Source organism: Canis lupus, chromosome 32, assembly GCF_003254725.2.
Source record: "Canis lupus dingo isolate Sandy chromosome 32, ASM325472v2, whole genome shotgun sequence".
NCBI classification, from domain to species: domain Eukaryota; kingdom Metazoa; phylum Chordata; class Mammalia; order Carnivora; family Canidae; genus Canis; species Canis lupus.
Genome location: NC_064274.1, coordinates 31,740,449 through 31,766,385, shown reverse-complemented (window position 1 = coordinate 31,766,385; position 25,937 = coordinate 31,740,449). Strand labels below are relative to the sequence as shown.

Here is a 25,937-nt window from a genome sequence, read left to right as displayed (position 1 = left end):
GGAGGAGCTGGAGGACCTCTTCAGGCTACTGTCAATTTCCCAAACATGCTCTCTGATTGGAAGGGGCCAGGAGCTACCCTTAGCTTTGGCTATGAATTAATTCCCCTGCCTATGCATAGTATGGGAAGCCTCCTTGCCCAGTACTGGCTTTGGTTTGAGGATAATCAGCTCTGCTCACCTGCCTCTCAGCTTGAGTATCACTGGGATGCATAGCTTTCAGGAGTTGTCACTAGCCCTTCTAGTCAGATGAGGCTACACAGCACTCTCCTCAATATGTGAGGCTGTGACTCAGCACCTTGCCTGAGTGCAGACTAACTGAATTCTAGGGATGGCAAATCCATTAGAGTATCTGTTCAGAAAGACCTGTACCCCAATGAGTTTCATGGTCAGAGTACCCTCAACTTGGTTTTGCAGATGAACAAAGCTGCTAATTGGTATTACTATGTGGGCACTGGAGGTATGAACTTTGTCAAGATCAATTTTTGGTTGTTGCAAGCAAACAATTTAACTAATTCTATTTTCCTAGAAATCAGACTTTTAGATTTATTAAAATTGCCACAGTGAAGAAATAAATGTAGGTGTCTTACTCTAGTGTCTAATTAATAGTACATGATCACGCTTCAAATGTATAATTAGATTTGATTCTAATGAGCCTATTCTTCCAATTTTGGCTTTAAGTACTATTTTATCATTTAAAGGTAGATGATATGATTATGAGTATTAGAAAAAGAATGGAGGGGAAAATGTGATTTCTACTTTGTAAGTAGCTCAAATATTTAATTGAAGCAAGAGTTTATTGGATATTGGGAGAAGGTCATTGTGGAGAAGTTAAGTAGGATAATAACATCTACTTTAATCACAGGTACTGAAGAAATTTTATAGAGAGCCACAGAGTAGCAGGAAGTGAAAGATTATCCTTTTATTCCCTTAATTTGTTTCTTTGACCAGTATCTTTTGTTATTTAACGAAAAGCCTTAGTTTAGCAAGTGATGTCTTAGCAGTAAGTACAATTATTAGAGGAATAATCATTATTATCGTTAAGAGAAATATTTTTTAAATGTTAGTGGATTTTGTTTCAAATTTTGCTGTATTAATGTCAAAGTCTAGGCAGTCAAATAGCCAGTACGCAAACTATGTACAATAAATACATTTTAAATTAGAAATAACAAGAAAGGATTCAAAATGACCTAGATAAAATTTTCCCATGAACATATTATTTGGCATGTTCTCATTTCAGTGTTCTAGGTACAAACTTGTCTTGAACAATTTAATCTGGTTTCCAGAGATCAGTTATTTGTATCCAACAGTCTAGCCTGAGTCTAGATTACAGATTTTTCAAATTGGAGAAGAAGAACTAGAAAGCATATTTTTATATTGTTTGTAAACTTACTTCTAATTTACTTAAGAATTAAGACAATTCTCATTTAGGTTTTTCAAAAAAATTAAAAATAGAATTACCATATGATCCAATAATTCTGCTACTGTGTATTTACCCAAAGAAAATAAAAAACACTAATTCAAATAGATATATGCACCCCTGTGTTTATTGCAGCATTATTTACAATAGCCAAGGTATGAAAACAACCTAAGTGTCCATCAATAGACAAATGGATAAGGAAGAAGTGGTACCTACATACACACAATGAAACTTTACATAGTCATAAAAAAGGATGAGCTCTTGCCATTTGTAATAGCATGATGGACCTAGAAGATATTATGCTAAGTAAAATAAGTCAGACTGAGAAAGACAAATACCATAAGATTTTACTCAAATGTGGAATCTAAAAAAACAAAATAAGTGAATAAACAAAATCAGAATCAGACTTATAAATACAGAGAACAAACTGATGGTTGCCAGAGGGAAGGGTGGGGAGTTAGGAAAAATGGGTGAAGGGGAGAGGCAGCCACAGGCTTCCAGTTATGAAATGAGTAAGTCATGGGTATAAAAGGCCCAGAATAGGGACTATAGTCAGTGATATTATAATAGCAATGTATGGTGACAGATGATAAATACACTTGTGAGCATAGCATAATGTACAGAGAAGTTGAATCACTAGGTTGTACACCTAAAACTAGTGTAACATCATGTGCCAATTATAGTTAAATAAAAACTTTTTAAAAAGAAAATAATCTGCATTTCCCCTCAACTTTTTATCTTGAAAATTTCAAAACTTCAGAGTAGTCTAAACATCGGCATAATGAACACTCACATATCCTTCACCTGGGTTCTGCAATTGCTAATATTTTGCCACATTTTTCTTTTTCTTTTTCTCTGTCTCTGTCTCTGTTTTTCCACATACCTACTATTGAAAATTAATTGCAGATATCATGACATTTTACCTCTGGATACTTCAGCATGCACTTTCTTTTCTTTTCTTTTTTTTCTTTTGAACTTTCTGCACTTTTATTGATGGGCTCAAAGTAAAACAACAAAAGAATGTATGCTAAAGTGTTCTATACATTCCAATGTAGAAATACAATGCTTTAAATAGGTATTTTCTTTGTTTGGCAGAATGGTTAGAAAATATAAAATGATGAATAAAAGGCAAAACAAGGAATCAAACTTTAAAAGAAATTAAAATTAACTAGGATGGTAAGACAACTGTCTAATCCAAAAGTTGAAAATTGTGGGTTTGCAATAAAAAACAAAACCAAAAACATACTCTGCCATCCCCCAGGCCTCTCCCTGACTCCTTCACAAAAACAATTCACACTCTACCTTGTTTTGTTCCTCTGCACACTGGCTTTAAAAAAAAAAAAAAATCAAAATGGCTTTAATTTTACCCAGTTTAACAAGCCCCAACTCTATCCTGTTTTAAACATTTCCATTAGCCACCCATTTGACGCCTAAAAAGGCATTTAAGTTTGCAAGTCTTTTCAGCTGTCTTGAACATAACCACAATGTCCTAAATAAATACCATACACGTGATTACTACAACTGTAGCAGCTATTTTTTTTTTCTTACTGGCCTATAAGCTACCTGAGGGCAAGAGCTTTGTCTAATAATGATCTTTACAGTCCCCACAATGTCTAGCACTGACTAATGGTAGGAGGCTATCAGAAGAAATCAGTAAAGGAACGATTTTTTTCTCCCAGGTCTCAGTTCTAGGAATAGTTGTACTTCTTTAAAGCAAATGGTTTCTTCCTTTGGACACTAGCAATCTATTTCGTCCCAAGTGGTAGTTCAGGGGCTGACTTTGGCCCGTATTATATTATGTTTGATCTTTGTGGTGTTGGCTCAAATAGTGCTTTAAACCAGATTAGTGTCCAGTTTCTAAATGTTGAGGCAATTCATATAAAAAAATCCAAATTCCTGGCTTCTCCCTCAAGAAGTTGACAAGGCTTGGCCTTCATCCCCAGTTGGCAAAGATTAATTGGGGGTGAAGAGTTACTGCCCCCTTTCCCTGGACAGGTCCTCAGAAGTTCAGGTTTTCATTACACTTGGCTCACTAGGCAGGACAGCATGTTGAGAGCACAAGCTCCAGAATCAGTCTGCTTGGTTTGCATCCTGGCTCCACCACTTTACTAGCTGTATGACCTTGGAGCATGTGACTCAACTTCTCTTAGACTGTTTTCTTGTCTGTAAAATAATAATAAGAAAAAATACCTATCACACCGGGCTAAGGTGAGGACCGTATGAGCTAATGCATGTAAGCACTTAGAAGAGTATCTGGCACAGTAGAAAATACTCAATAAATGCCAGCTATTGTTACCTGCCCAGCCCGGTAGGTGTTTTCCAACTCCTATATACATGACGATGTTTCTTTATACTAGCTTCTGGTAGGTACATAGATGAATTTATGGTTCCCCTCCATCAAGCGTACTAAAGCTAAGAAATTCAGGTATACCAACTTTATCATCTTTCCCTATCCCTGTTTTTTGTAAAGCCCCATTAAATGGGAGCCTGGGTGGCTCAGCAGTTGAGCGTCTGCCTTTGGCTCAGGGCGTGATCCTGGGGTGCAGGATCCAGTCCCACATCGGGCTCCCTACAAGGAGCCTACTTCTCCCTCTGCCTGTGTCTCTGCCTCTCTCTGTGTCTCTCACGAACAAACACGATCTTGGCCAGCTTCTCGCTGATCCACTGTGGCGCTGTAGTCCACTTCCATCTTGACGATGCGCCCATCAGCCTGCTCCAAGCCCCCTCCGCCATGGTCCCTCCTGAACGTCCCTGATGTCCCCCTGCTTCGGCCACCACTCGTCATCCACACCGGAAGCCCCAGCATGCACTTTTTAAGAATAAAGAACTTTCTCATATATAGCTATAAAACTGTTATCATACTTAAGAGATTTTATAGTACTTCAACAATTTTATTTTATATCGTTTAAGAATTTTCCAATTATCTCCCAATGAGATCCCCTAATGCTCTTAAAGATTCTTTTCATTAGCCTAGCAGAAAACTTCACAGCAAGTCTAAATCTAGGTTAATTTCATGGAAGGTGAGGCAGATACCAGACACTGGTCTCTGAAGGCTCCATATTCTTGAGACCATTTCTTTAACCCAGGAGCTTCCAGTGTTGCATGGATCATTTCTGCCCAAACTACACTCTATAAATATGTAGAGCTTCATCAGTAGAGAAGGCCCTCTCTCTACTTCACATTGGCCAGGAACTTAAAAGTTATCTATGCCCAACCTAAATTGTGAAATTGTGAGAATTACGGGGACTCCATGCACTCTACCATGTTTCTGCTTTAACCCTTTCACTCAATAAACCCTACTATATAACCCTAGTACAATGTGTCTGTGACCTCTATGGATGGCATCCCCCATAGACTTAAGCAATATATTTTTCCTATGCACTCTAGTCAGAGTTCATACATTCCATTTGGTTTTTATCTCTCTTTAGTCTTACCTGAAACAAGACTCGTGTCTTCTATTTTTACTCCATGACAGTGACTTTTGAACTCAGAGTAGTTTTCTCTTACCTAAAATGTCATATTTTAGATTTGTCTGATTGCTTCCTCATGGCATCATTTAATTTGTTCCTCTATCTCCTGTATTTACTATAATTTGAATTTATGATCTAAAAGCTTCACTAGATTAAGGTCAAAACTTTATGGCAAGAATATTTCATAGGTGATGAGCCATTCTTTGTATTACATTTTATCAGAAGGCATATAATAAAGTTGTCTCACTATTAGTGATTGGCTAAAGTGCAGACTACCAGAATTAGTATTGAAAAAAACATGTTTTTGATCTTTTTATTAATATTGAATATGTTAGATGATATTTTGTCACTATGTAACTATACTGTAGTACAACTACATTTCACATAGTGCCTTTAACTCTGTTTATTGATCCTTACCTGAATCATTTATTACATTGAGGGAGTACAAGATGATTATTTTCTAATCTGTAATTTTTCCTCTATTAGCTGGAATTATTTTATAAATAAGTCTATTCTTCCTCTCCACTTCCCTCCTTTCCTCTCCTTTCCTTTCCTTTCCTTTCCTTTCCTTTCCTTTCCTTTCCTTTCCTTTCCTTTCCTTTCCTTTCCTTTCCTTTCCTTTCCTTTCCTTTCCTTTCCTTTCCTTCCATTCCATTCCTTTTTTTAAAGAGATAGACCAAAATTTTAATTAGATCAAATATATATGTAAACTTTCTACAAAAACTGGATGAAATATAGAATTGTTGAAGATAATGTGTGAGTTTTAAAAAAAGAAGTCTAGATTTCCTATTTATGGTGACAATTTGAGTTCAAATAATACATTTCCCTCACTTTAAAATTTTCTAGGGGGGACACCTGGGTGACTCAATTGGTTAAACTTCTGACTCTCGGTTTTGGCTTGGATCATGATCTCCTGGTCATGATCTCAAGGCTGTGGGATCAAGTCCCTCGTCAGTCTCCATGCTCAGTGAGTAGTCTGCTTCACATTTTCTCTCCCTCTGCTCCTCCCCTAATTTTTCTTCTCTCTCTAAAATAAATAAGTAAAATAAAATCTTAAAAATTGTTTTTTTCTCCTTTATTTTTTCTAACAGCTATAGACTGTTTTTTAAATTCATTGTATCTTAATCAATTATCATAGTTATTTTTATTGATGATCAAATTGGCCTAAATAGCCGATTTAATTGGAGCTCATTCAAAATTGTTCCTTTGCACATATGATCTGTGTAATCAGTAGCTCCTAGAATGTCTCCCAGTGATCTGTGCTTCCTAAATATTAATTCCCTTATATAACCTTTCCCCTTGAATTTGGATTATACCTAGTGATTCACTTCTAAAAGACAGGAGAGGGCAAAAGTGATAGTATGTCATGTCTGAGATTAGGTTATGAAAAGCCTATGGCTTCTGTCTTGCTATTCATTTCTTACTTTCTTGTTTGCTCATGCTAATAGAAGCCAGACACAATGTTGTCAGCTTCCCTGTGAGAAAGCCCACATGGCTAGAAATTGAGAATGCCTTCTGATCAACAGCCAGCAAAGAACTTAAGCTTTCGGTATAATAGGCAATGAGAAAACACATATTGTCAATTGTTAACAGACACATGAATGAGTTTAAAAGTATATCTTCTCTCATATGAGCCTGGGAGGACTGCAGCCTGGTTGACAACTTCATTGCAGCCTTTTGAGAGACCTTGAGCCAGAAGACCTAGCTAAGCTGTTTTCCTATTTTAGAATCACAGAACGGTGAGATAATAAATATTTATTGTTTTTAGGCCCTAAGATTAAGAGTAATTTATTTTGTAGCAGTAGATATGTTAGTATACAACTTCACTAGTCTTTGAGCACTTTTATTTCTTTCTAGTGCAACACGCTTTCTTAGATTAACTTCGTGTTTTTCCCAACTTATTACTGTAATGAGTATTTCTCCAAATTTCTCTATTTTCTTTCAGTGGAGAATGGTGTTTTTTTTTTTTTTTTTTTTTTTTAGTATATGTGCTGCCGAAGCGAGCACGAGAATGGTGTTTAGAATACAAGATCTGGTCATAAAATGTCTCATTGTTATAGAAATGTCTTTGTTTCTACATCCATTCAGTGAATAGAGCTAGAAAACACATATAAAACATCTTGAGCTCATACTAATATTACCAATTCTCATTTAATAGTGCATATTTACCTTCTTTACCTTCTTTAATTACATATTTTATCTCTTTCCTCTTATGGTGAAGATCCCCCTTTCTTAACAGTAAAGGGTTAGTATTACAAGGAAGTGGAGTAGAGAGTGTCACAATTTTAGCAATGACAGTAAGTTCTCTGGCTTTCTGGAATATCTTCCTTTTTATAGTTTCTCCATTTCTACCACTTAAGATTTATTTGTTTGATTTTTGAGAGCTTTCTGAGTGTTGGGTTTCCTTATCAAAAATTTTTAGAATTATTTTCCAATTTAGAAATATGATCCAGAAAGAATAGAATTTAAAAATTGATCAGAGATATCCAAAAATATAAGTAAGTTCATCTTGTGATGAACTTGTGTTTTTGTTTTTTTTTTAATTATTATTTATTTACTTTCATAGAAAGCATGTTGTACCTCTAATATATGCTGTTCACTGTTTAAGGCACAAGAGTCTCAAAATTTCTATTTCTGGTTAAAATTTATATTCTGGTAAGGCAATCATATAAATGTATCAATATAGTTAATATAATTAAGAGATTACATAAAATTACATAACACTTTCCCATGTTAAATGTTGTCTAAAGAACATATATTATTTTAGTAGTAGAAAAACATAATAATTTGTTTTAAAGGGAGTAAAGGATAAGGGTACCTGGGTAGCTCAGTGGTTGAGCATCTGCCTTTAGCTCAGGTCGTGATCCTGAGATCCTGGAATCAAGTCCACATTAAGCTCCCACAGGGAGCCTGCTTCTCCCTATGCCTGTGTCTCTGCTTCTCTCTGTGTCTCTTATGAACAAATAAATAAAATCTTAAAAATCAATAAATAAGTAAAAATTTAAAAAAATAAATGAAATAAAGGATAGATCAAAGGGAGATAATTCTTCCTTAAATAGGAAAAATGTCAAAGGCAAAACTAGTTAATTTCACAATTTTCATTAAACTTTGATGAGTTTATCAAGAGGATTTCAGTTTTGCTTGTTAACCTCCCTACTTCAAATATAACTACAGATCTTCCTCACATACAATGTAGTTATGTCCTGATAAACCCATTGAAGCTGAAAATATCATAACTTGATATCATAAAATATCATAACACCAACCTAAGAAATATTACAATTGAGCCTAGACTACCTTAAACATGGTCAGAATACTTAACATTTGCCTACAGTTGGATAATATCATCTAACACAAAGACTATCTTATAATAAAGTGTTGAATATCTCATGTAATTTATTGAATATTATGCTGAAAGTGAAAAGCAGAATGACTGTATGGACACAGTATCATTTTAAGTATATCAGTTGTTTACCCTCATGATAACATGGCTGATTGGGAGCTCTGGCTTGCTGTTTATGCTCAGTATCACTTAAAAGTATTGTATGTGTATCACTAGCTTGGGAAAAGATCAAAATTCAAAATTCAAGTATGGTTTCTACTGTATGTATATATAGCTTTTGTACTATCCCAAAGTTAGAAAATTACAAGTCAAACCATTGTTAAGTTGGAGACTGTATATAGATTTTTATTCTGCATTTTGGTCAATAGTAGCATGCATATTTATAATCAACTGTCATGTGGTTAATTAAAAAGTATAAAAACAAATATTGAACAATTACTAAGGTGATTAAATTCTATATTTCTTCCTAAAAATATATTATTGTTATTTTAAATTTTGCATCTCTAGCTAAGCTCTCAGATAAAACCTTTAAGAAATCTGTACAACTGTAATTCACGCTCATGCTCCCAAGGAGCAAGAGTCAGGGCATTAGTGCAATGATCTGTTCAGTATAATTCATAGAAATCCTTGGAGAAAGAAGAAGAGTGGGTGGAAAAACAGAAAAGGAAGGCAACTCAAGTCGCATTTACATTCTTATTTTTTGTTGTCTTTGGTAATTTTGTTTAAGCTTATCTATGTTGCTTTTCTTTTACTTATTTTGTCATTTATATTGATCAAACTGATGATAATCCAGTTAGAGGTAGAAAGCATGCTATAAAAATGACTTTAGTAGGAAATAAATCAAGGCTGACATTTTAAACCTATTTGTTGCTAAATACATGCAACTGCAAAATTTCATTAGTATCAGAGAAATTAATTCTAGGAAAGTGCAGTGTATTTACAAATGATGGCCATCTACACTTTATGAGGTTCATGCTAAACCAATGGCCTATGACTGGATGAGAGAAAGCCACTGAAGATGGATTCTCTGGGCCCCTTTAATCATAATGAACTTTACTAAAAATTATAATTTACTCAGCTCCTGGATTTTTTTTTTCTTTTTCAGTTCCATTTCTTTTTTTCTTTTCTCTCTTTTTTTTTTTCCTTTCTGGTTCCATTTCCATGAGCATAGTCATCGGAACAATGAATGTTATTCTTGTTTCAGAGAAGTTATTTCTGATTTTCAAAGCTAAGAAAAAAGTCAGAAATTGCTACTGGTTGCCCTAGGCATTATAAATACAGAGGATAAGATAAAATAAAACCCCTGCTTTCCAACTCTCAGCTTAAGTACATTTGAGTCATTACCATGGACACAGACATTTGTATTAGGAATGTTTTATTGAGCAGTGTGAACCAATGAGGGCCTTGGAATATCACTGGAAAATACCCACTTAGGAGAATACCTTGTGGACCGTTTTGGCTCTTCTGTTCTTTGTAACACCTGAAACAAAATGAATTTATATACTTACTATCCTGTCACTGTGTGATAGATAACAGTGAAGTAAATACCATGAGGAGCTAGCCTAATTCCTAGGCCTTGTAAACCATAATCAATTTGACGTAGTTGTACATACAAAGTGGTTGTGAGTCATGGTTAAGTGATTGTGATATGTTTGAAAGGCAAACTATGTCACAGAAAAGAAGAGCCCTCTGGATAGGTGGTTAAGTATAGTTTTGTAAAGATATTTGAAAAATTTGATCTGGAAAAGACCACATTACAGAGAAACTATTGTTATCTGAAAGCACACTGGTGATAAAAACCTTTCAAAACATATCTTAGCTAAATTTTATATGTGCTCAAATTGCCACCTCTTTTTGTGATCACTGGAGTTAATAGTCTGTCTGCCTATGAAATATTATGGTGTCCACCCCTATGAGTACCCATAAGGGTAAATAGATATTTAGAAGTCCTGGCAAGGTTTATACTTCTTTGATATTTTATTTTTTAGAAAAAATATTTTATTTATTTATTTGAGAGAGAGAGCACAAGAGAGCACAAGCAGGGGAGAGGGAGAAGCAGGCTCCCTGCTGAGCAAGGAGCCCCATGTGAGCTTTATCCCAGACCCCTGGGATCATGACTTGAGCCAAAGGCAGAACCTTAAGTGACTGAATCCACCCAGGATTTTTTGTTTATTTGTTTTAATTTGAGAGAGAGAGAGAGAGAGAGAAAGAGCACATGAAAGTGGGAGGAGCGGTAGAGGGAGAGAGAGAATCTACAGCAGACTCCTGCTGAGAACCCAGCCCAACATGGTGCTCAATCCCTTGACATTAGGATCATGACCTGACATGAAATCAAGAATCAGACACTTTATCGACTGAGCCACCCAAGCACCCATCTGACATTTGATTTTACTTCCAATATTCACTCTAAGCATGGTAATATCAATACATTTTACAATGGATTTTCATGTTATAATTCCATTGTTTTCTCAAATGACTACAAAAATAATGGAAATCCAAGAAGAGTGTATTTAAGAAAGTTGAAAGGAAAGATGTTCACTTATTTGACATAAAATGCAGCATTCTCCATATGATAGCTCCTAACTTTCCAGTTTTAATTCTTGCCATGTCTCAGTGTACGTTTTTTCTTTTTTATGCATCTAAGCCAACCCATTGGCAACATTTTCCTAATGTTCAAATTCCTCCTAATTGGTATACATGTTGTCATCTCACTATGCTCCTTGTATACCTTTTCATATCTGCAACAGCCTAGAGGATATTACCAGAAATAAAATTATATTTCTATTGGTCTATTTAGTCTCATGGAGGCCAAATTTCTTTTTCCTCTGTTCCTATTTCTTTTCTCTTCTTTGCCCACACTTCCCTGAGCCTTTTTGACTCACCTTCCTTGTGACCATTGGATTCTCTGGGGAGCAGATATGGAGACTGAGTAGAAGTGCAAAAGGGGGAAGGAAAGGAGGAAGGAGGCAGAAATGGTCAATGGCAAAGCCATGAGACTATGATGCTGACCTGGTGAAGCTCAACAGAGAAGTCTGGAGAACGATTGCCCCTCAGAGGGTCCCACGTTGGATGAAAATAGCCAGCTTCTTATACCAGTGTCTTTTTTTTTTTTTTAAAGATTTTTATTTATTTATTCATGAGGGACACAGAGAGAGGCAGAGATATAGTCAGAGGGAGAAGCAGAATCCCTGTGGGGATCCCAAGACCCCAGAATCATGCCCTGAACAAAGGTAGACGCTCAACCACTGAGCTATCCAGGTGCCCCCTATATCACTGTCTTGTTCAATCATTAGCTAGACTGTCTTTTACTGTCCTCAGATAAGATTGACCTCAGCTGCAAGGTGGGGACAGACCCTGATATAGTTAATGGCTGGAGGCTGTCAGTCATACACTTCATAGCTTGCAGCTGAGCAGCCACCCGTCCTTTCTTGAAGGGGAATATTTCTCACACCCTGTTCCCAGGATCCCAGTCCTACTTCTGAGATGCAGCAAAGTCCCCAACATCCCAGTTTCTGTTTCTTTTTTAAGATTTTATTTATTTATTCATGAGAGACACACACAGAGAGAGGCAGAGACACAGGCAGAGGGAGAAGCAGGCTCCATGCAGGGAGCCCGACACGGGACTCGATCCTGGGTCTCCAGGTTCAGGCCCTGGGCTGAAGGCAGATGCTAAACGCTGAGCCACCCAGGCGTCCTGTTTCTGTTTCCATCAAGGGGATATTTCCTCCTCTATTAGGAAGAAGTCTTAGATCTTCAGATTTAAGATAGTAAAAAAAAATAATAATAACCCTTTCTCCAGCTGATTTTTAAGAACCCCTCATAATGTAACCTTGTTAGAAAATTTGAAGGCTCTGTATCTTTACTGTGTCTCCTTGATCTTTAGTACACTGTAAGAAGAAAGGAGAGAGGAAGAAGAATGATTCAGATGAAAGGTCACCTTCTTCGTGGAGGTCAGCCTTCCTCTAGGCTGACTTCACTGTTTTTCAACTGATCTTGGACTGGCTGCTGTGAATGCCTCAGTTACAGGTCTTAGCATATTGTTCTAATAGTTGACTTTCTTGTCTGTTTTTTCATTAGACTGGATGCTTTTTACGGGCAAGAAAATTCCTTGTCCCTCTGTTTCTTAACTCTTAAATTTGTAATAGATGTTTTGGATTTGAACTCTAGTGTGCCAAACCCACTGTGATATAAAGCTGTATTTTCATTAGTGATTTCCAAATGATTATTGAAAAAACATACTCAGTGCTTAATACTTTATAAAATGTTTATAATATATACACATTGCCAAATTCAGGAAATACTGAATACTTTTTAGAAGAAAATAAACCTTGATAATTATATAATCTAAATATACTCAATATTTCATTTCCTTTGTGTTTTTTTATTTAGAATTTTTATAAGTTGACATATGTACTTTTATATTTAATATTATATTTAAAGCATTTACCATGTTATTCAATATTGTTAAAAATTATTTAATTATTCTATTATTGGAAATTGGGTTGTTTCCAATATTTGCTTTTATGTATAACTTGTCATGAACTTCCTTCAATATGTCTTTATTCTCATCTGTGACTATTTCCTTCAGGTTAAACAGCTATACATTTAGTAGTCATTTTTCATGTTTTGAATTATCTTCCAAAAATTTTTACCAGTTTATCCTTTTTTGTAGCTTTGTGTGTGAGATCCTTCTTGCCATACTCTTAGCAGAATTATCTTTAAAACAGGACAACTTAGACAACATAAAAAATAGTTCTGTTTTAATTGGTATTTCTTTTAGTAGCTTGAATATTTATTTCATATTTTATTATTCATTTATATGCCACTTATAATTTTTATATTCATATTATTTGTCCATTTTCAATAAAAGCTTAGGTGTCCTTTTTATGAGTTTGAGTGAGTTTTTAATATATAATTATTTTAATATAGTAATAAATGGGTCATTGTTGATATAAGCATTTTTCTCAGTTTGAATTGTCTTACAATCTTATGGGATTTTGCTCTTTAGTGAGCTTCATATTTTACGTAGATAAATTTAACCAACATACCCTAATGATCAATTTGTTTCTAAATTTAGAAAGTGTTTTTCCATCCTGAGATCAGTTAATCATTAATCCCATCCATTTTCTGCTTTTCTTTTTAAAAAATAAAACTTAATTTTAATGGATGATAGTTTAAAATTGTGATCCAACTTACTGTGTTCCTCAGAAGTATAATTTCCCCAAAACTTTTGGGCAATTAATCTATATACATTAGTTTACAATGCTTCTTTTCCATCTATTATGATCTTTTTTATTTTAGTGGTTTTAAGGTAGTCTATAATATTGCTGATTTGTTTGCCCATTCTTGAAACAATATTTACAAATGTTTTATGGATGCTTGAAAAGAAGGCATATTCACTGTTAGTGGGAAAGAGGCACACATGTATCCATGTATTAACCATTTGTTTCAGGTCAATTCAAATGTTACAGGATTTTTTCTCAGACAGTAACCATGGTTCTTGGTCATGCCCCTTCAAAGAATGAAGAGATAGACCATCACCCAATTACCCTATCCTCCCACCCACCTCCCCTTCTACAACCTTCTATTTAAAAAAGAAAGGAGAAAGAAAGAAGAAGAAGAAGAAAGAAAGAAAGAAAGAAAGAAAGAAAGAAAGAAAGAAAGAAAGAAAGAAAGAAAGAAAAAGAAAGAAGTGGACCAGACAGAGTGGTGGGCAGCAAAGCAAGGTCTATTGAGTGATAGTAAAGTACTGGTACAAAGCTCCTGAAGAGGGAGGGGACCTGAAAGGGTAGTCCCTGGAGTTTCTAAATCTAGGGGTTTTTATAGGCTTGTTGGCTGGGCTGTTTTAATCTGATTAACCCTCCCTGTGCTTGTCATCCAATCAGGTTTTTGTCATCTATCACATGGGAAAGGGTGGAGAGCTCCTTCCAAGTTGGTATAAAATCCTTTTATGGATGGTTTCCTCTTGGGATGGGGGGTTGTCCCTGCCTACCTGCCTTCCAACCATCCTTCATCAAATACCTTTAGAAATAAGGTAAGTGATATGAATGTGCTGAACAGCCAAAAGCAATTCATTAGGAAGTGATGCCAGTGAGGTTGGTAGGGAGAACACATACCTGGCCTAGAGATACAAAGTCAAATATTATATATAGATAGATGATAGATGGATAGATAGATAGATAGATAGATAGATAGATAGATAGATATAGATACAATTCCTCAACCCCAGGTATGTTTATAGGGTTAATTTGGCTTCTTGTCTCTACATTTACATAATCCAGTATAACTAATTACTGGGAGAAGGAATTTTTTTTTTTAAAACAAAACAATTGGGACACCTGGGTGTCTCAGTGGTTGAGTATCTGCCTTCAGCTCAGATCTTGATTCCCAGGGTCCTCAGATAGAGTTCCTCATTGGGATCCCCATGGGGAACCTGCTTCTCCCTCTGCCTATGTCTCTGCCTCTCTCTCTGTGTCTCTCATGAATAAATAGATAAAATCTTAAAAAAAATAAATAAAACAAGACAATTGTAACAGTCTTTACTTTCTGAGAGGAGGAAAGAATGATGCATATATTTTATTGGGAAAGAGATAAGGAGTAAGGAGAGGAGAAGGGAAAGATTGAACTTTCAAGGCTTCTATTAGTTCTTCTATATTTAACAAACTGTGAGGTCATTTGCTTATCAGAGCATATGATCTAATCTTTGGACTTTTGGAAAGCTAAATTACTGTGTGAATAAATAGTGGTGAGGCCTGGGGCTAGCTCTTAGGGGAGCGGAGGGAGAAATTAGACACCTTGCCTTTATTGAGAAGTAAAATGATGAGAGGTTTGTGCCAATATGTATTTAGGTTTAAATAATACTTTACAAATAAATAGACTGCTATCTAAAGAGGAAAAACTCCACTGGTGCCAGATGAGATAACCTAGGTACACGAAACCACTTACCATAATATAAAGACATGCCAGGGGAAGGACCTGGAAGTGCTGGCTTGATCTCCCATGCCAGAGAATAGCCACAGGATAAGTGGAGAACTCACACATGAGGGAGGTCCATGAAAAATCAACTTTTCAATGCCTTTCATGCAAAGAGGCCACTATCTGCAGCCAGAAGAATGGCACAAACTGGAATAAACCAAGAGGGAGTCTGTCACAGTGAAGGAACACTGAAGGGGATTTTTGGGTGGAGAGAAAAAAGACAAAGAAGAGGATTTTGGTCTGTTCTTGTTTTGTGTAAATCCCAAATAAGCACTGTTTATTAAAGGGTGGATCTCAACTGGGTGGAGTATAAGCCTAAAATTTTATTTTTCTCTGATCAGTGCTTTCAACATTTATCAAATCCTCCACTTCATTCTCTAAAAGGATTATAGACAGAGTCCATAATCTTTAGACATTCTCAGATTTAAAAACTCAACCTAATTAAGTTTAAAATTATCTTCATACTTGATCTAAAGTTTTGCTTCATCAAATTACTTCTTAAAATAGTGATTCAAGGGTTTTTAAGTGAGAGATTAACATGGACATTTCTTGTACCCCCTTACCTCTAGACAAGAGGAAAATGGACTAAAGAGTTAAGTTTTTTAACTGGGCATGTTATCCTTTTTTTGTTGGCTTGTACTGGTTTATGCTGCTCCTCTGGCTATTTCTGACAGGCTGCTGATGGTGGCCTTTCTGTGTGAAAGTCATTGAAAGAATTAATTTCTCATGGAGGGGCGTGTATGAGTTCTTCGCACCATCCTGTGAGATTTTCCTGTGGCTCATTTCTCTGGCACGTTGCATCTTCTCTGGAACAAACATTTTTAATTTTTCCTACTCAGTTCCCATCCACAGTGATATATACCATAGCCTCTCCATGCTGGAGTTCCTTAGTCTAATCTAGTCTGCCTTCTTGGATGAAGTATTGGCAGAAAGATCTCAAGATTAGTTCCTTTTCTGGTATCGCCAGGACCTATAAGAAATTCATAGATCCTTGGAACAGCAAATGCTGTTGTGGCTGCTCTACTGCCATCATCTCTCTTTTATTCATAGGGACAAGTCATCAAGTCTTAGCAGATAAGCATTCCCCCAATGCAAGGCCACTTGACTCATTTTGGAGGAGCTAAAAAAATTCTATTCAACAATCTCTAAAAGAACGCCCTCCTGCCATCTTGGCTTGAGGGCTGAGGAAGTACATTTTCCTATGAATACTACATTCACTAAAGTCCAATGACTTCAACAACCTTTCCTTCTCTGCTTCCAGTTAACTTTTTATATAGGTTGTTGGGGTGGAGTGTGGTGGGAATGAGGCCTGGCTGAAGGTAGAAGGCTGATTCTTTTACTTTTCATTAGATTTTGTGAGAGATATTGATGCCCAGGGTCTCTTTAGAATATGATATAATAGCTTATTTTTGTCCTCAAGTTTGAACTCTAGTGAGATTAGTGTACTTAACAAATTAATCAATTATACAGCTGCATACCTATGTTGCCTGAACAGTTCTACTCAGTATTGTCGCATAGAGAAAATCATGGACTAGAATACGGTGGAATATCATATTCCTATGGTCTGTGTAGGATCCAAGCAAGAGAATCTCAGTGTCCTTGCCCTGCTTTTATTTCTGCCCTGGAGGGTTCTTGTGGGAGGAGTAAAAAAACTGGAATCTTTTTTTGCAGATTAAACACAGAGCTTTCTAGAGTGTATGCTGTGTGGTGCTAATAAACTTGTCCTCTAAATAAGCAAAACAAAACTAAACTAAAAACCACACAGAAAAACCCTCAAATCTCCCCCCAAACCAAAACAGAAATATTGATATTTGTAGCATTTGCCAATTTACAAGGTGTAAATAATTTCACTATGTGGATTTCAACCTACTTAACCTACTTATGTGAAGTAACTGAATGGAGAGTAGGAAGGAAGTCCACATAATTGTCTCTTGTGAGCCAGTACAAGCTGACTGCAGTGCATCTTTATTAGGTATGACTCTAGGAGTCTGATGGAAATTATGGTGGTAACTCTTCTGATATGTTCTACCCAGCTGTTTGTTGGAGTTATCTGAGAGAGAGAGAGAGAGAGAGAGAGAGAAATAATTCTTTTCTGAGATGAGGCAAAATGAAGTAGGCCTGAAAACAGAGCAACAGGGAAATGTTAGGGCAGTTTTCCTGGGGGGAGCAGAGATATGTAACAAGGCAAGAAGCTAGATTTACTAGAAAAATGGGAGAAATTCACAGTGGTGGTATAGCTAAACACTAATGACATTTAAGAACAGTCTGCCTAGTATGTATAAGTAGGTTGCTTATCAGGGCTATAGTTCTACCTACTTTACTGTCCCAAACATTCACTTAGGTTGACTACAAACAAAAATGGCCTTTATGAGCTGGTGTTAGATAAATGAAGAAAAGGGTCTGTGTCCCACGTCTGGGCCAATGCATAGGGGATGAAGTAGAATGAAACAGAAGGGGAGAATCTAAAGAGTCTCAGAGGACAAGAATAAGGCTAGAGGGATTTTTGAGAAGGAAAGACATAGGAATTCTCAGAAGTGTTGGGGAGGCCATTGAACCTTTGCCTGATGTGTAATGAAGGTGTTTACCAATTTTATTTCAGACAGAAAGGTTACCTTAACTGACATCTGGATATTATTTACTCTACTGTTAAAAATAACTATGACCTTATTTTTATTTATCTGATCTGCCAAAAGTTGTTACTCTGTGTTTCTATTATTTATTCATATATTTAATAGTCTTTTTTAATATATGATCTTGTTACAGTATTTGTTTTAGGCATTAAAATTCATGGCAATTACAACTTATTTGTGGATTATCAAGGTAAATTTTCTTGTTGTTTACCCAAGAATATGGTGTGCTTTTTCATTTGTTCAGATCTGTTGTATCTCTCAGGCAATTTGGAAAATCTTTCTTTGCAGATCTTACATTTTTCTTTTAAACATTCCAAGGTGTCCCCTAATATTACTTCTCCCCTTCTTTCTCTGTAGTGAAGGCCCTGAATTTCAGCTGGAACATGTCTGCCCAGAATGGAGCCTTCATTTCAGCTTCCATTGCAGGTAAGCCTAGCTATTGACTAAATTTTGGACAAAGTAATATATGTGGAAGTGGTATATATAAGTTTTGAAAAGTGTTCTTTAAGGGAGAAGGTGTGTTCTCTCTTCTGTTTCTTGTGGTGAGAATGAGACAATATGGCTAGAGCAGAAACCAGAAAGGAGCCCAGAACTTTTAGAAGCCTGTGAAACAGTTATTCCAGTCTTGGATCCCTGACCAGTGGACTTTTCACATGAAACAATAACCAATTGTGTATCTAAGCCACTGTTTTTTTGAGCATGCAGCTGAACCTAATGGTCATTTATTTACTAAGCATTAAAAAAAATCTTTTATTGTTATTGTAAATGCAATATTTTTCCCATTAGATCTTCTGATTGGTCATTTTTTTACATACAAAATGTATTGATACATTCACCTTAGACCTTACTATGTGACTGAATTTTCACATTGTTTGTAGCAATTAGGGAACAAGGATGGAATACAGAAAAAAGAGGAGGCATGAGCTTATGTGATAACGTTAGCATTTAAAAACTATTGTGGCAGGGGGCAATGTTTCTTATAACAATAGTGGAGATGATTTTCATTTGTTAACTGCCACAGTAGTTTCATAGGACAAGAATGACAGACTCATGACAGCTAACTACCAAGGCACATCATGAAGACTAAAAAGCTTACAGAGCAGCATTATAGAGAGCCACCTGTACTGAAAATTAGGCCTGAAATTTGATTATGAGACTGGCAGAGTTATAGGAGATTGAATTCATAGTTCCAACTAGTTCTCTGTGGTAAGGACAAAGACATGGAATGGAGATATTTGAGCAGATATCTGGAGAACTACAAACCCACAGATTCCCATGAATCCTCCAGAAGGGAAGCTAACTCACCTCCCTCTTGTTAAAGGATAGGAGTGTCCTGCATGGAGGCAAAGACCTTATCTGAAATAGATTTCTTGAAAAAGATGTTTAATCTCCTCAAGATCTTTCACTAGTTTTTTTTTTGTATTTGTTTGTTTGTTTGTTTGTTTGTTTCTAAACCAATAGAGCCAGACCTCAGCATGGTCTTTCTAGGGGACTACTACCTCTTCAGGAGACATTTACTGAGAGCTATGGCTCATATTTATCAGCAGGAATCAGAACAAAAACAAACAAAAATCATGTGTGAGGATGGATCTTGAAGATGCTCATCTAGGAGGGACAGAGTATAGAGCTGAGTATGGGCAAGCTTTGTCTTTCATTTTTTTCTTCTTCTTTCCATCAAACTTTTTTTGCTAGAAGTGTTATTTGGTTTTCCTATTGGAATCTAGGTATTAGGTTTTGGAGTCAGGTGTTTATGATGATTGGAATTTGCAAGGAGTACTACACTTGGATGATAGGAAAGTGAAGAAAGGAGATGACTTATGTATCAGAAGAGCTGAGATAGATATATTAAAGGATTGGTAGTCCAATGAAGCCAAACCACTGCTTGAAGTGAGAGGTTGAACAAGTGAGGTGGAACGAGAAGCAGTTGTGGGAAGAAAACAAGATATTTGATTGAATATTTTTGAAGATGAAGCAATTAGGAATTGTGACAAGGACTGGATACCAATCTGAATATCTGACTTGGAAGTGAAAGAGAAGGTTACATGGAACCAGTAGGCCTGGAAAGTGAAAGGGCTGGGTTTGTTAGAACAGCAAAATCCTTTCAGAAGATTATAGGATTTAACATGGAGAGAAAACTGGGCCAGACAACAAAGACCTTTAGTTCATCTGATGATAGTAAGAAGAAGGAATGAAGAGTGTAATAAAATTTCCTGAATCTTAAAGAGCAGGTTTTCTATTCCAGGAGTCTGGAAACAAAGGTACATTCCTTTGAGTTCTGAATCCACAGAAATATAGTGGAAGAGAAAATATTTTCTTCCTGTGTTCTTTTGGATAGGAATATATTTTTTTTTCTTCATCTAGTCAGATGAGTCTTATTGTTTGTAGAAATTACTTCAAAATTTCAGCAATATCATTTCTGTCAATATGAACACATTTCAAATGTAAAGTTGTGAGAAGCCAATTCATGGAGCTGCCAACCCACTGCCATTTTAAATGGAAGTTTAAATAAAATCATTATATATGTCAGTACATTATATATATGTCAGTGGAAAGCTATATTTAGTTTATATAAATGTTAAGGGTTTATAATGTTCTTCACCTATCAATGGCTTAAGCCAAAGTGATGCCAATACAACTGAACAACTTAATAAAAAATTCAAAACCATTTCTTTTAGGACAAATCTGGTTATTCAAGTTGACCAATCTGTTAATTTCAATACCAGTTTAAGAGCATAATTTTTTGGCCTTTCAAAGTTTTCCATGACAGCTGTTTTCTTTTATTTGTTTCTATTTTTGCCTGTTACTCCCTGAAAACAATAAACAGAAAATTCTGAAACAGATGGCTACTATTGTATTTTGTAGTTTATTTTTAAAATATGCAACCCCAAACATCTGCCATAATCTGGAACTAGTTTTCAGAAAATGAATTTGACTCGATATTTAATGTGGATCCAATTGAAAAATGATAATGTTGTATATAGTGACTAGACAAACACTAAGGTGAGCATTTTGCTTTTGTGAAGGCATCTGAAGAAGTTTAAAAGGTTTTATTTTATAGTTAATTCTACCCTTGTATAAATAATCTATTGAATTTCAATTAGTCTTTGTACTTGCATTTGTTTTCTTTCCAGAAAATCCCTACATTTGCCCTCTATTTTCTCACCAAAGCATACTTTATTTTATAGGTCTAGCCACATTAGAAGGCTAAGGTCCCTATTATTTCTAAATTAGCCCCACTGTCCCAAAATTTAATATATGGACCTCAGTAAGATGATCAGGTTATATATTTAAATAATTATCTGCTCCCAAGTTTACTTATTAACAAAATACATGCTTTTTCTAGGATTATCATGAGAAATGCTGATATATTCAGACAATACCTAGACCATCATTTTTTTATCACTTTGAGGTTTAAAGTGTTCTAGAAAACTGAGAGAACTTGCAAATCAGAGAAGTGTTGACTTGCTCATTATTCTTAGAGAAAATAGAAATACTAAAGAGATATTTAGTTAGGATTTCAGTAAGATTGCACTTGTGTTAACATAATGCAGCTCATCTAATAAATATGTGAATCACATATGTGCATGTTTTAATATATTTTTTATTCTGATATTTTAAATTAATTGATTCTTTTAGCAAATACTTATTGAAATCTTACTATATTTCAGAATGCATAGATGTTAAATATGTGAACAAACCAGACAAAATTGTATTCAAATGGGAATATAGATTATAAATAAATGTACAAATAGTATAATTTTAGAAAATCACAAATGCTAAGAAGAATTCCTTTTATTGAATTCGCTTGGCTTCTTGTGGCCACTTCCTTTACAATGTTCAGAAACCACCAACTGATGGCCTGTTTTACATACTTAACTAGGATCAATACAAAGCTTTCCAGTTTCAATTCATGTTTCTTATTTACTTCTGTTTTTTGTTTGTTTGTTTGCTTTTGTAAATTGAGACATTTCTCAATCTCTAGTATTCAGTGACAGATATATTACAATTTTATTTGTAAGTTATTTCAATATCTTGGGTTGTAACATATTAGAGTCAAAAGCATAGAAATAATTAGGCTCTGTTGTTTGCTTACCTGTATTGTTGAAAGTAGGCATAGTCTAGAGGAGAGAGTGATATTTATATTCTGAATATTGGAGTTTTCCCAAAGGTAAATAATCCATCATTCTCTTTGGCCTGCATTCTTTACATACATTCAATATAATTGTGAATAACTTTTATTTAGCATGAGAGCAGAGTGTGCACACAACAATGTTTTATCCATTGCTTAGGCTGTGGTTTTGGCTAATACCAATTACCAATGGGCCCCAAAGGCCAGGAAACCAAGTGATACAGAGATGATAACCACTAATTGTACATTCATGAAGCTTCTTTTGTTTATTTCCTAGTATAAATGAAGGGCAATTCTGAGTTGAGGCTGTTCTGAACCGTAAATGTGGTCCCTTGAAGATGTCTCATAGCTCCACCTTACCTTAAACTCATGGTCTAATTGAGTTTCTGTGTGTTAAATATAATTCACAAATGTATTAATCCTCTCCTTTGAAAGTAGTGTTATGGAAAATTTGGTGCAAAGTTCCTGTTTGTTGATCTCTTGTATTACCACATGGAACATAATACATATGTTTGTATGCTGCCTTTTTTATAGAGTTAAATTTCTCTAATTTTCCTGTAAAGTTAATTGATTTAATGTCATTACACCAATTCAAATAAATTGATAATCTGCCTATTAGTAATGGAATGCATTAACAAATGATTTATCATTAAAATAAGCATCAGCAAAGTAAAGTTGTCATCTCTTATTTTTTCATAATACTTTTGGCTTTAGTCCTCTTTTTGAGGTAATTGAGTGGCCTTTTGTAATGATTGATTTAGGCCATTAATGACAAGTCCAACTAGGTTTTGGTTCATCCATCTTCTCTTAGTCCAGGCAAAAATGCTACTACAAATAAACATCATGTCTGAGTGATTTTTGACATAAAGAACTCCAAGGAGTCTTCTGTCTTGTTATATGTTTGTCTCTTCAGCTACCTGACAGGAATGACATAGCTCCAAGTAGGACCTCTGGACCCTGAATTTAGCATGTCCAAAAACCTGTGAGATAACCTTTTTTTTGGGCACTACTTGACACCTTGAAATTCTGGTACAGTTTCAGGGGTCCCTAAGGCTATCTGGGTGTAGGTGAAAAATGACATATAGAAACACAAATCCTTACTATAATACCACACACAGAGGCTTGTAAGTGTGCATTTCTGCATGATGTCTCTGCGTGTGGAAAGTGACAAAAGCAGTAGGAGAAATTGTGCTAATGGGGTACCACCATCTCTGATGACAGTAGTTTCAAATATGCCATTTCCTGGCTGTGACAAAAAGTGATTTTTTAAAAAAAGTTTCTGTTTCAAAGAGGGTGTGGATATAAGTCATGGATGAACTGGCATCATATTGACAGGCAGATTTTCCAGTGCACATTGGACTGAATGCTCCCTGTTCCTGCTTTTCATTTGATACTCTTGAGGATTCTGTTCTTGTCTCTGCAGGAAGGTATTAATTATCCTCCACTTGTACCTCCTGTGCCTCTAAAAGCAAAAATACCCAAAGCAAGGTTCTGAGTAATTTGAGAAACTCCTTCAAAAAGTAGAAATCCAGCAACTTTATTAGCATGACTAAAATCATTACATGACTAAAATCATTACAATTCTGTGCATGTCTGCTGTGCTTTTGAAGGGTAAACTCTTTTTCTCCTAAGCCTTCTGGTAATTGTCATCATTATAAAACATTTTTTTTCTTTTATAACTCAATCAATTTTTTCTTAGATATTCACACAACATTGGAACCAAACTTGAAATTTGGGCTGGAAATTGTGAGATAAACTTAATATATGGGGCAGCCTGTGTGGCTCAGTGGTTTAGAGCCACCTTCGGCCCAGGGCATGATCCTGGGGACTCGGGATCGAGTCCTACATCAGGGTCCCTGCATGGAGCCTGCTTCTACCTCTGTCTGTGTCTCTGCCTCTCTCTCTATCTCTCTCTGTGTGTCTCTTGTGAATAAATAAATAAAATCTTTTTTAAAAATTTAATATATGAAAAGTTTGATGTTTACATTCTTGCTGCATTTAAATATGATGAAACTACTACAAAGTAAGATAAGTTTTTGGATTCATTTTGGTACAAATGTCTGAAGTTTTCCCTGTGTCTCCCCATTTTCTGAAGTTTCCAAAAAGAGATCACTTCCAAGCAGCTTGTAAGGATCTCGCTACCTTAAATTCACACTTCATTCTATGCCATTCATCTGCCGGAGTGTTTCCCTTAAGTATTATTTAGACCAGGTCACTCTGCTGTTCAGTGTCCATTACCTAGTGTCTAATGCAAACATAATGCCCTGTCAGGACCTTCTATAATTTGGGCCTATCACACTGTGATATCTGGTTAATAGCCTTTTTAATTCTAGTGACATTTCTGCCTAATTATTAGGAACCGTTCAGCAATAATCATACCACTTGTTTCCATAACATTTGATTTTACCAGATAAGTTCTATTTCTCTGAAATATATACTTGTCAATGTAAAAGAAATCATTTAACTTTTTCAAAGTATACCAAAGTCTTGGTCATGAAACTGCAATGACTAGATCTTGGCTCAATAAATCTCTATTCCACTTCTTAGACATGTGTTCACTTTAAGTTGAATGTGTACACCAACCCAAAAGAGATGTACAAGACTATTCAAAGAAGCATTATTGTAATGATCCAAAGGCAAAGTAGTCTTTTATAAGTATAGATAAAATTTATAGTCTATAATTTAGCTAGATTAAAAAAATCAATATTCAAAAATCTATAGAAATGCTTTGAATTAGAAAGAACAATTTAAAAATTATAACAAAGATATCTTATTTGAAGTAACAATAAAAGAAATTTAATAAGCAAGGTATTCCTATATGGAAAAAATTACATTATTGGAGAACTTTATATAAAGTTGAAACAACTGCAGAGTCATAATATGTTTCCCAGGGGAAAGAGTTAATATTATAAAAACATAACATTTCATAAAAATATTATTTCAGTTGGAATTTCAGTGGAGTGAAATTTTCATTTACTAGAATAGGATAAATGAAGTCAAATTTCATATCAGAGTATTATTGGCTGAGAGTAGCTATGCCAGTTTGAAAAAGGGCCTAGAGTACTCCCTTTACCAGATAATAACCGCTACAATAATTATTTAATTCAATTGCTTGTTCAAAGTAGTCTAATTGCTATAAACAGCAACCCTCGAAATTTAGTGGCCAAACACAATTATTTAATATTCTTGTAATGGGTGGTGTGGGGTGGGAGGCTCTTTTCCAACAGTCAGACAAGGATATGCTGTATTAGGAGACAGAAACTCTACCAGTAATTTGAAGAGGGAAATGGTAAATTGAAGGTTTATGAACTAGGGGGATGAACCGTTAAGTTATAGAGAGAACTCTAAAGAATAGAGGACTAGCAAATATGGAAGCAGTTTTGACCTCCAGGGCTGAGGCAGAGTACTCAAGGGACAGACTTGGAAGAGCCTCCCCTTCAGCCTCTGAAAGCTGAGAGTCAGAGCTCTTTAGAGAGCATGTGCTTGTGGCCCATTGGAAGGTGGGCAGGTTTGCTGAGCGGCCACAGGCTGGCGCTGGCAAGCAGAAAGCTACCCACTATGTTAGACTCAGTAAGAAGCCGCCTGCTTGTGTGCCAGGGAAACTTGTGGGCGAGTGACAGCCACTAGGTGTCCGGCACACTGTTGCAGTGTCCTGCAAGAATCAATAGGAGAAACTACCTCAGAATCAGGATGAGAATCCCATTCCTCTTAAAGGGTCCCTCTAACACCTTCTGCTGACAAACTTAGCCTTGTGCCACCTAGCAAAGGAGAAGTGTTTGTTTATTGGATCTAACTTTAGTGTAACAAAGCAGGGCAAAGAGGGGTAGATTTGGCGCGGAGAGGCAAAACATTGATAGACCAGCACACCTGTATTCTTTGTCTTATGGCTTTTCCTTTTCTCCTGAAAGTCTTCATCCATCCAGTGATTGGCAAAAAGATGGAGAAGTCTCACTTTTTTTTAAAACTTGCTTGG

The 25,937-nt window shown here is 35.7% G+C and overlaps 1 long non-coding RNA gene across 1 annotated transcript in view; it reads left to right on the top strand.

Annotated features, from left to right (window-relative positions):
- Positions 1-25,937, top strand: part of LOC125754173 (uncharacterized) — a 151,465-nt gene that overhangs the window by 102,454 nt on the left and 23,074 nt on the right. The window contains exons 3-5 of the long non-coding RNA XR_007407720.1: positions 12,114-12,256; positions 14,116-14,264; positions 18,193-18,261. This is a non-coding gene — a long non-coding RNA (uncharacterized LOC125754173). The remainder of the gene's footprint in view (positions 1-12,113; positions 12,257-14,115; positions 14,265-18,192; positions 18,262-25,937) is intronic.